The following is a 12,919-nucleotide window of genomic DNA, read 5'->3' on the forward strand; positions in this document are numbered from 1 at the left end:
AGATGACTCTTTTTATTTTTGCACTGGAACAGGACGCGTTTGGTAGTAGAGATTATCAGCTACAGCCATAACTTCACCGAATTTTGCACAGAAATGTATCTAATGAGAGGACGTGTCACAAACTAGATGCTGCATTTTTGTGTTTAGAGCTAAATCATGGCTGCAAACTTCATTCCCACCTCATCACCAGCTCACACTGCAACATGGTGATTCTGCCCTCTGAGCCATGGTTTAATCCAAAGTTTATTCTTTTACATTTTCCCGTAGATGTATCCTTAAAAATAAAAACTTAAAGTTGCTCACATTTACAATTAGAAGATACTAAGTGTGGACATCATATATAGTTGCACGGCTTGGTTATTTAGCAAACATCACAGGTAACATGGAATCATTTTAAAGCAATAGTTTTGAGACATTTCGGGTTCACAAACGTTCTCGTTGTTGCATAGAGTTATACTCCACATGAAAATGCAGCCAACCTGCTGCTGCCCACAAAGTGCAGTGTATAACTCACTCTGAAACCATAATTGGGCATTTTTTACAATTCACTGTGTCTGCAGAATCCATATAAACAAGGTATAATGTGACATGTTCATTTTCAAGTTGATTGTCCGGAGATTATATTTACGTCTGGATAGAGCCGTGAGAGCCGCTTTTCTATTTCCTGTCTTCATGCAAACTATACATAAACAGACTCATCTCTATGTGTTTGTTCCTTATTTAGAAAAATGTTGTCTTCTTCTTACAGGAGTTGGCATCTATAATGATGCATTACTGCTCTTTTCTTATTAGATTAGATTAGATTAGATTAGATTCGATCAGATTAGAAAATAGTAAGATTTAATTTTTCCTGGTGTGCAACAGAGGTCATTACACCAATTCACACAATAAAATGAGTACAATAAACAGAAGTATAAACATATAAGTAAATACAATAAGTAAAATATGAAACATCACATCAATAGACTTCACATCACATGTTCTTGTAGATAGATTTTTTTTTATATAATTTGACAATAACCTTTGTAAACTACAACATTAGATGAAGTTTTTTTTCTTTCCTTCATCATTTTCTGTCCCGTATTTGTTCAAAGATAGGCTGATTGATCTTCTCATGTTATTCTGTATCCCCATACAATAATCTTTTAAATTACACTTTTTTTAAAGCACTGAAATTCCACCATCATCAGTGACCTGTGTAAAAAAAGAGCATTGATTTATTTCGCTTGTCTTCAAAAGGTTTAAAAAATGCACTTCACTTAAATGCACAGTATGTCATTTCTGCCACTGGGAATCTCATCAAAACAAAAACTCTGTTGCACGTGTGACAAAAACAATGTGTCAATTTCTTATCGAAATAGAAATAGAATAGAATAATATGTTGTGTACTGTTGGATAAGTGTATTGTTAATGGTGATTTTCAACAGCATTTTCAATGTGCTTTAAATAAAAAAAACAAATGTAAAATTTGGACAAAACATTACATAATTAAGAGATGAAATAATAGAATAATAGAAAGAGAGAAAGTAAACAAAACGTTAAATATGATTAAAAATTTGAATGCTTTAAAATAATCATATGAGAAAGTATTTTTTGTAACGTGGATTTGAAAAGGTCATGTGGAATTTACTCTGATCTTTTTGTTCTGGCTACAAATTATCTTACAATAGAAATATGTAACACCAAACTATTCCAAAAAACATATCTACATTACTGTCGTCATTGTAGGTATTTTAATGCAGAAACCTTACATATGATTTATTTAAATAACATCTTTAATCATGTAATAACAACATATAAGTATTGTATTACGTGGTTGGGAGGACAGTGAAATATGACGAGAGCTCAGACGAGAGCACAGTTGTGGGAAAAGGAGCAAAATAAGATAGAGATAAAATGACATTTTATTTCCAAGCACATTAACCCGGTTAAGCTACAGTATATCATGCTAAATCCTCCTCTGCTCTCCTGTCCATAAACCCTCAGCACTAAGACCCGCGTGTGTTATCAGACGCCAGCACACTGTGGCCAAGGTTATGTCCCTGTATGTTTATGACAGTGCACTTTACAGCAATTTAAACACGCAAGATTAAACAAAGTCCACTTTTCAGCTTTGAACTATATGACATTGGTGACAAGTTAACAGCTGAAGGTGTTGCCCGTGAGATAACAGAAGAGAAAAAGGGCTCATATCACCTGAGCACCTGTACCGCAGCTACTGACTCAGCCATAATATCAATAATGTTATTATCCATTATCATCGTAAATTTATTCTAAAGGAACATTAATTATGTAATAACCTTTGTAAACCACAACCACAGTATTTGAATGATCTGTGAATGAAGATTAAGAATCTACTGTTTTAGGTTTTCAAAAATTATATTTATTTATTTATTTATTTATTACACAGCCTGAACCTGAGAAACAAATTGTCTACGCTCTCTCTCTCTCTCTCTGTGTATTAACATGTGTTCAAAATGACAAGAATGAAACCTTTTAACCCTCTTTAGAAAGTTCAGGACGCACCAAACATTTTGAATAGAAAGCAGAAATATATTTAAACAAATGGGAATAAAAGATTAAAAAAAAAATGATAACACATTTTTACAAAAAGGTCTAGGATTTTTGGCTTGTGACGCCACAGAGAGAGTGAACTTGATGTGTGAAGTGCATCAGACTGTATCAAACTCATCTGGCACACAGTTTTACCCCTTAGTGCTCACACACCCATGGTAATTTGCTGTGGGAATAACACACAACTCCTTATATGGACATCCTGGGTGTGTGTGTTTATAGGTCACACATTCAGGCTTTAAAAATGCATTTTTTTTTCCCCCTCTTTTTATGTGTCGTTGAGTTATGAAAGTTATGATTCATTTTATATAACATTTTTAGTTGTGAGTTTTTCTTTTCTTTTTGTTCATAAAAAATGAGCCAAGTGAACTTTGAACTGTGACGTGTCACATTTCACAAATTCAATCCGATTTTAAACATTCTGAGTACTTTTGCTCTGGTGTGTTTATATAGTTTATATAATTTTTTTTATCAATACTACTATTGATAACTATGAATGTCGTCTCCAGGATCGGACAGTGAAGCCGACTCAGAAGTGGTTGAGACCTGTGTTCTCTTGAATGGCCATCAGGTCAAGTCCTTGTCCATGAGAACATGAGCTTACTGCACCAGTTAACATTGTCCTGAGGAGAACACGGTCTCAGTCACTTGTGTCAGGTACAGCATGATGTCAGTTTTGTAAATTATAGTCCCATTTAGAAATGAAATGGACGATGAAGCAAGGTATGCTTTATGGCTTTAGTGATGCTTGAGAGGAAGTGACAGTGGACAATCTGCTGGTCCTTATGCTCACAGAGCCATCCCTCACTTCTTCCCCAGCTCCACCCACTTATTCAATATATAACGCTAAGATGGTGCTTCATGGCCCAATTCCAAAATTAAAGGCTTCAAAATGGCAGTTCTTGTTCTCTCTGTGATACCCAGGCTTAACATGAGCTTCAGTTTATATGCAGATGACACTCAGTTTTATCACCTATTAAACTGACTCTTAATGAGGAGTTGACGTCACTGCGCTTTGCCGCTTGAAGGAACCACAGGCTGCAGCTGATTAGCGTAGCGTCTATGCATTAATATTAGGAATGGGTTTATTCTGGCAGGACAACACTGTGGTTTTAGTTGGTGTTTTTGGGGAAAGTCAGTGCCTGTGACTGTCAAAGGGCCAATTCCCTTTGCAGTCTGTTCTGGGAGATGGAGACAGAAGATCCCTCTCAGCTTTCCCTAAATAGAATATCATCATATTTTTTTTTGATTTCTCTACATTGAGTATAAACAGATTTGCAGGCTTATAAATTGCACCCACTGCCGGCACCCATCGCTGTCTGCCTCTCCGCAGTCTCTGCAGCTAAAACCCTCCCACTAATCTCCAATTAAAATGGTGATAATAGGTGTTTGCCCATCTCAGTGCCCGCCACCGCTCCCCTGCGCCATCCTCCCTTCTCGCAACCTCCCATCAAAACTGTCACGTCAAACCCACACACACACAAAACAGACACTCGCGTATACACAAACCCTGTCAGACTCTTTCCAAAGGGGCCCAACGGATTGACCTAGATTGAGCCCACTTCACAAACTAACTTCTGCAAACACAAAGGAGGATTAGCAAAGATTAAGATGACAGGGTCTGAAGGATTGAGCAGTAGCTGGCATAGGCCAATTATAATTACTGCCCTAACAAAAAGCGGACCATGGCAAATCCATGTCACTGGAGGGTTTGTGTTTGAATCTGTTATTCAGCTCAAACTATTACCACTGGCTGTACATGCATGGTTATACATAATACAATACTGTGCAGATCAGCTGACCGGCAAAGTCATGTAGTCATGGAATATATCATTTTTTAGCACACTGAATGAACTGAGAGTTCTATTTTAATTACATATCCTGTGCATGTCTCCTACACATTTTGGTTAACGCATAACAGTTTGCTTTGCTCTCTGTGTGAGACTGTACAGCCTATATGCAGGTTGCTTGTGCTTAAGCAGTAATTCTCCCCTAACATATTCCATGTGTGCATCTGCTTTGTTGAAATATACATCTGCTCTGCCAGTATGATTCGTTCAATAATTCATGAGTGCATTTTAAGGATATTCCCACTAGTTGTGCTGAAAACTGAGATCAGGAAATTCTAATGAAAATGGAAAATCCTCTAAGGATCAATTGAGAGGCTTAAATTTTGACGATGCACAGTACATTTTCAGAGAGACTTGGCAGCTTCTTATTGCCACCACTGGTCTGTTGTGAAAATAAGACTCTTTTTTTCATGTAGATCCTCTTTTTCCACCGGGTGATAACAGCACAAATATATAATCCTATTCTTTATCTCCGTTTATGCAACCCAGATGAAGCAAGATGCTTGAGAGGGACGCATCTGCAAAGAGAGAACACCAGAGGCGAAGCTTGATGTGGTCACTAAACCCATCAGCAAATCCAGGTGATAAAGCTCCTCGGAAATCTCAGCCACTTTTCATCATTTCAAACTCAGAGCTTTGGGTGTTTTCGAAATGTTTTCACAGCACTTTGGGGGACGGAGTGTCTGAGAGACTGCGGCTGACTGAGTGTCTGTGGGTGTTTGGAAGAGTGTGTGGTTTGCAGTGTTTATGTACGTGTGTGTGTGTGTGTGTGTGTGTGTATGTGTGCGAGTGTGAGTGTGTGTGTGGTCCAGCACAAGAACAAAAGCGGACACTCATCAGCAGCAGAGGTGGCGTGTGCGGCACATTCAGAGCAGGAAAGAGAGGCAGGCTTTCATCTTCACTCATGCTTGCTGAGACCCCAATGGAGGCCACATGCCTGAGTCACGCAAGGAATCCTTTTGTGTGATTAATACTAAAAGTTGAGGCGTCTCCCGCAGTCGGGGGCTGAGATATCACCTCAAAGCCCCCATCGGGGGTCGGAGGAAGCCAATGAAATCAGTAGATAACAACCTGCCACGAGGGGGGAAGGCGGCCAAGGAATAAAACAGTCAAAATCCTAACCAGCTGTCAGTGGGTCTGCATTACTCTGCTAATTACAAACTCTGTGGGCCTCCTTATCCCCACCTCCCCACCCGGGAGAAATGAAAGACGGGGAGAAATGCAACTTCAAACCGCAGTCTGCCTTCACACACTTATAAAAATGCCAGAGAAATTGGCTTTTTGCACACCCGGCGCGCTCATTCATTAGCTGCGGCTAGGCTAACCTCGCATCGGCACACGTTTGTTTATCAGTCTCATTGTGAGCATGCGTCACTAAACACAGGCTTGTCTTTCCTTCAGTTGTTTTTTTTTTTGTTATTTTTGTTTTTTTTTTGGTACATTCCCAGCAAAGTTGTTGTGGTTTGCAGATTACGATCTCTTAAGCCTGGGGTTGTTTGTACAGACGTGATGTCAGAGTGAAAGCAGAGCTGACCTTTATCTGACGGGCAGTTTGAGGGGATCAGACGGGGTCACGATGAGTAATACAGAGTTAGGATCTTGTCTTCCATCTGAATGATTACAGCAACCCACTCATTTGTCTCTTAGTGGGTAAAATAACACATTTGACTTTGGTAGTGGAGTGGATTCATTTGTTCAGTTATATTTCATTTGGAGATTTTTACATTTGGAGATTTTTACTTTCAGTTTATTTCTACTCATCCATCCATATATCCATATGTACTATATATATATGTATATATATATACATATTTGACATCTTATTATCCACAATTTTTAAAACATTGCATCTTTACAATAAGACTACATTTTAAAAAGAAGCATAATTACATTATTGATAAGGTTTTTAACCCCAGATTATAAATAACTTGTTAAAGCGCAGCAAAAAGGGGGAACAGTGATTTGTTGCTTATCCGTAGTGTGAAAATTCAAATACTTCATCTTTCCCCTCAGCCACGACTTCCTTCCTGTCTGCTTCATCAGCTACTGCATTTAATTATTTACCAGCTTTTAATCACCAGCATAAGTTAACAGTCAAAGTTAAATTTGCCATAACAAATTAACAAAATCCTACTTTAAGGCTTTGCAATGTGCCACCAGGAGAGTTCCTCATTATTTTTACAGGAGCTCCTGATGTGCTTTGAATGTAGAAGTGAGCTCCTCAACTGGTGAGGTGAACACCAGTATTTTTATCAATGCACACAGCTATAAATAGCAGTTACTCACACTCGAAGATGAATGTGTAGTAGGCAGTAACAGGATCTTCCCGAATAGTGAGACTGTATCAACTTGTGAAAACTATCTATAACGTGTCTATAATTGTTAATTTATTATTCACAAAGTATTAACAGTCTGAGTACAGACTTTTGGAGCAAAGTATGTAATAGTAGCTACACAAAGCAATTTTATTTAGTTTCTTTTACATAACGATTATTTGAATAAAAACTACTAACACCCCAGATTATAATCTGACACATTTCTAAAAGAACTGCATTTATATAGCTCCATTCTAGTCTTGATGGCCACTCACTCACTCAATTTCTGCCGCTTTATCCTCGGCATGAGGGACGCTGGTGCCAATCCCAGGGTACACCGTGGACAGGTCGCCACTACAACCATTCACTCTCACACCTACAGTCAATTTAGAGTGTCCAATTTGTCTAATCCCTAATCTGCATGGTCTGTGGGAGGAAACCCACAGAAAAGCCACGCTCACACGGGGGAGAACATGTTAACTCCATGCAGAAAGACCCTTGACCCCCGAATGTGGGTCTTCTTACTGAAAAGGCAAGACTGTTTACCACCTACACCCCCCGCGTGGCCTTGATAGTCACTCAAAGCTGCTTTACACTACACTTTTTGGAGTGAGTATTGTGTATTCCATGTTTTGTTTGTCTGAAAACGAGGACAGGAGGAAGATAACAGTGCACCCGCACACCCGCCACCTCTGTGGTGAAATACCTTCCTTAATTAGAAGGCTGAAGTTAATTGATTGTTTTGTCTTCCCGTCCACGTCGAGAAAGAGAACATCTTTACTGTTTAACATACTTCACCTGAGCTACATCCCACTTTGAAGTGAAGTGAGTTCACCCCATCAACCGAGCGCTCCCCAACCCACCGCCACCCGACCTCAAACCACACCCGGGTGAAAATCCATATAACAGCAGAAATTGCAGGGCAAATGCCTTTGAGCCACGCTCATTAAAAGACCCGGCAACCCCCATTTCAAAGAGAACGTAAACAATGTTATGAGCGCGCCGCCTGCAGTGACTCACCCCAAACGGTTATTACATCTACCATGAAGCCATGCGGCGTTTCATCTTCCTGCGGTTTTCAGCAGTGAGATAAGAAGCCTTGAGATCGCTGAGGTAAGCTAAGTGATCTTAAAAGCATCCCTAAGCGGTTAATAAGTACGTACTAATGACCCCCAAACACAGCTTATCAACATGAAGAAGTCTGATAACGCCGTGGCGTATCCAAAGGGTGAAGTGGTGTTTGGATTCACAGGCTCATAAATCTGTAGCTGCCACAGAAAAATGAGAGTAGGTCACAGCACATGCAGGTATTGTTGGCCGCCTGTTAAAGCTGCAGTGTGTAACCTTTGGTGATTTTTGGTGTTGATGAATCAATGTAATATTATTTGTATGCTGGCTCCTTCATCTGGGTGCTTCTTTGTGTTTTCAGTAGTAAAAAAAAAAAGTAAAAAAGTAACGAATTAATCTCGCATTTTGCATTTTGAGTGCATTACACTCTAGATTAATCTCGATTAAAAGTTTGCTTTTCATCTAATGACTAAATCAATGATTATTCAGACAGTGTGCATTTCATACATCAGACATTTCCGTTCTTTAATTTGATCTTTCTATTTTTAAGCACAGGACTACACATAGAACTGTGTGATTTCAAAGAGACTAAGGCCGTTCACATGTGTTAACATCACAACAACAAAAAATCCACCTGAGGATGACCATAGAAACTCAGACATTCACATTTGTCATGATAAAGAGAGAGGGAGCACAGGGTCGGTGTCCAAATGGAAGTCTCCGGGCAGCTGCCAGCATATTCACTATCAGTGCCTGGAGTGTTTAGTTTGCCACTTAGGTTCCACTTACGTTGGCGATGTTGAGGAATTCCTCTGCGCAGGTCTCAGCAATTAATCGTGCCTTGTTTTTTTTGACAGTCAAGGCAAAGGATCGCAACTTCCAGTCATTGTCGATAAACTGTGCCGTGACACCCAGGTCGTTGTCATATTGCATGAAGCGCTATGTTTGTTTTATCGATGGTTCCGTCGCTCATCTTCTTAAAATGAAACCTTCCGCTCCAACAATCCCTCACTTCTCTCCATCTTCAGCTACTAGTCAGAGGTCAGCGCACACCAGAAGTAAACCAACTTGCGTTAACTGCGTTAACTACTCTAATCCAGAGGTCTCAAACTAATTATTTTAGTAATAACAAATACATTGGTGTCGTGAACTAAATATCATTCCATGTCCACACAGATGCTTCTATTTTGAAATTCTTTCATTGGGTTGTCATGATGGAACATCATGATATCATTTTAAACTCAAACTCACCTCACCTGAATAGTTGCTTTTTTTTTCCCCATAAAGTTTTTCACTTGGTTGGCCCCCTAGTGGCCAGACTAGATGCTCGGTGGTGAGTTTGTGACCCCTGCTCGAACCTCTTTGCTGTTCACTCCCTCTGTCTTGACATATAAGGAATCACTTCCTGTGTGCAGCGTGTGGCACTGATAAGCTTCACCGGCATTGTGTGAACTCATTCGATAATGATTTGAATGTAACTGACATTTGTTTATATTTAAAAAGTTATTTATTATACAGTTTTAAAGAAAACACTGCTTTTGTCTCATTCAGGTTTGATGGCGTCGGAGAAGATTACAAATTCTTCAGATGCTTCTTTCTACAGATAAGGTGTCTCATCTCTGTCTCTGATAAGAAGAAGAAAAGTAGAAGCAATTCCTTCCTGTTTCCCTCCATCATGCTTCCTTCCTATTGCGCTGGATCTCGTCATTTTATCCAAACTGACTGAATAAACAAGTTACGTGGGCTCTGCTGTGCATCATTCTGACAGCGTAAAGGAATAGTTTGACATCCTGAGTAATGCGTGTGCACTTTCTCGCCAACCCTGTCTCTTGCAAATTCCATTTGTTTGGCTCATTTTTGTAATATGTCATTTTTAGTTGGATTATGGTCACAGCCAGTGTTTTTTTTTTTGTTTTTTTCTCCATTCTTTCAAGTCTGAGAAGTGTTTCATCTGTAACTTCAACTATAACTTCCAGTTAATGATTATCCCAAAGGGAATTTGCCCTGCAAGACACGTGAAAAACATTAAAAGAAGACAACAAAGCTACTCCTACCACAAGAGACCTAGACATAAATGAATACATTGTTAATTCAAGTCATTGTAGTGCTTTACAGAGGTAAGTGCTAAAGCTGAAGAAATGGCAACAAGTGATGGCAACAAAAAATAAATAAATAGAATAAACAAATTAACTGTGGATTTTTTTTATTATAGTGGACATTATAAGGGGGGGGGCACCTTTGTCTGGCTTCATCTGATCCAAATTCTATTTCCTCCAATGCTTTATAGGCTTTTATTAATGTATCCTGTGTTACGGTATTGGTATCTCACAAAAATATCTTTGATAAAATTGTGACAATCTGAGTGACACCTGACCTGTACTTCCTGTAACTGACCAGGCTGACAGGCAACGCAGGCAAGGTCTGCGGGTGTCCATCCCATCCACTTTCCTAAGAGTCCCAGCAATCTCTCCAGAGGTACAGCTACTCCTACTTTAAAACGGAGCAGACCATTGAGCCACATGTATTTGTCACCATGGCAACAATCCAAATGAGGGTTCACACTTGCTTACTTCCACATCTCACATTATATTTTGGTAGCAGCAATTTTTCTCACCAGGAAATCACCCTGATTTGTGTGTCCTTGTATTCCTTGAGCACTCAGTTGTGCATGAGTGGGTACAAGCGGACTTCTGACCAAAACAAGAGTGCACCACCAGCTGGACTGGAAGGATTTGTGCTACAGGGAGCATGCACAGTCATTACCATCAGCACGGTATCAAACTGGAGGTGTGTACATCTTTGTCCACATGGACCCATGCATAAATGGGTGATTGACATATGTATATAAACTTAACCATCATGGTTTCAGAGTGGTTTTATTCCTCCCTCCTTTCTATCAGGAAAAAGTTCAAACTTTACAAACAGACTTTCAAACTTTCCCCTTTAAACTTGAGTTTGTTGCTTTTGAAACTCTGTGGGTTTCTCCCAAAAACGCTCAAAAGCCAGGAGTCAAGGTCAGTCACGTACATGTTTCTCCCCAGTGCGCCATTAATTGCAGCACTTCTCTGAATGTCCTCATCTGATGGAAAATCTCTTCAGGTGATGTTCAAGCAGTAAATTGGTTTGTGGCCACGAAGGAGTCTCCCCAGCATGGGATGGCTTAAAGATGGAGGTCAGTGGGATTATGCAGGGAAGAGGCCAATGTGATGACACAAGGGAGAAACAAAAGGCACAGGCCAAAATGCAAAGAGCGGGACCATTGTTGATCTGAGCAGCCCTCCTCAGACTTAATTACCTCTCATTCATTTTCATTCAGCCTTCTCGTGATAATGCAAGGGGACCTGATGTGGAGGATAAAGAGAGGGCTAATGAAGTTATGTTAGTCAGGGTAAAGGAATAAAAGAAAGCAGTTTAAAAAAAATCACCCTGCAGGCTAAAGGAGGCATTTATACGAGGAACATCCCATCAGATGAGCAGAGTTGTATGTTTTTTTTAAGTTAGTGTGTAACAATCTAATAAATGCATGGTCTGGAATACAGAAGTTGTGACGTTGTGCTTTTTTTTGGCTTTTCCATTAGCGATAGTACCTTTTACAGTACCATGTATTGTAAAATGTTATTATTCTGCCTGTGATCGGTCTTTGTGAACAGAAACAATGTAATGTAATTATTTGTTACCATCACACAGACACAGACACACACACAGAGAGAGAGAATTAAACGTGACTTCTGAAACTTTTTGTGGGCACTTCTTTTGTTTTTTTTTTTCAGTTATATTCCAACCTGTTTGCAACGATGCTGTTGTCGGAATGTTGCCAGGCAACACGGCACTGCTATACAGAGAAACACAAGAGAGAGTCGTGTGGAGCTGATAGGCTTAATCAGCATTGTGTGACCTCATTTGACAATGGTTTGAATGCTACTCACGACAGTTTTAAGGTGCAAGATTTGAACTAAATGAATGTAAACTGATCCTTATTCGATGATCGTTGCTTTAAATTCCATTTCAGGGCATCTGACACAGAGTCACTGGCCCCTGACACGTCCACTTGCCTGAGGGAGATTGGTCTTCAACAGCCTCTGCTTGAATACTGATGTGGCGCAGGGGTCAGAGAGAGCACAGCCCACTGGACGGTGTGACATGCTCACAGTATTCATCGTCACCACCTTCACCCCCAGTCCTTGGGAAAATGGTTTGACCTTTGCTCTTATTTTGTGCTGTATGTGATTCCAACAATATTGCATATAACAATTCTATTTTTTATAAATCTAGATATGATAAATAACTGACATGGAATACTGGTGTATGTGGAACTAATGTGTAGTTATGTCTTTTTTTCTGGAAAACATCTGTATCGTGTTTGTGTGTGTGTGTGTGTGTGTGTGTGTGTGTGTGTGTGTGTAACAGGCAGTCTTAGTCGCTTGACTGCTAATGCCTGCCGTTGCCAGGCGACGATGACATGTAGGTACACTGCTTTGCTTTTTTTTTTCTTTAATCACACTCGGCCACACATCGAGGCTGCCCACACAAAAATGCGAGACTTTTCGTCTGTTGAGCCAAGCTCTGCATAAGCTAAAAGCACCCAAAGGATTCACAGTGTTGAAGGGTTGAGCCATCAGAGACAGGGGTGCGGGGGTGGAGGATAAGACTTACTTCCTGGCGGACAGGAAATTCTACTTCCTGCCTTGATTAATGAGGGGGAGAGAACTGCAGGATCACAAAGGGGCACTGAGGGGCCTCCTCGCACACACAGCTCCCACGTTTCACCTTGAGTGTCCAGTTTTCCCCCCCCCTTTCTGGTTCTCGTTCATCAACGTTCAAAGATAATCGTCTTGTGACTAAATTATGTTGACATCTTGTAGATAAGATTACTTCAGCATACACGTACTGACGGCCAGATGGATTTCATGTTTGTTTCCCAGGCTCGCAGCTCCCCCAGTGTGTGGGTGTTTTTTTTTGTTTTGTTTGTGAGTGCATGAGGGTCAGGATCCAGAAAAACTGGTGTTTCTCAACCTCATGTCACCGGTCAGGAGTTGTGTCAGGGCAAGGAATGTAAACTCCGAGCTGCAGGAGTACCGCGAGCATCAGTGTGAACTGATATTAAACTAGAAA

This window comes from Solea solea, chromosome 19 (assembly GCF_958295425.1).
Source record: "Solea solea chromosome 19, fSolSol10.1, whole genome shotgun sequence".
Classification (NCBI taxonomy): Eukaryota; Metazoa; Chordata; class Actinopteri; order Pleuronectiformes; family Soleidae; genus Solea; species Solea solea.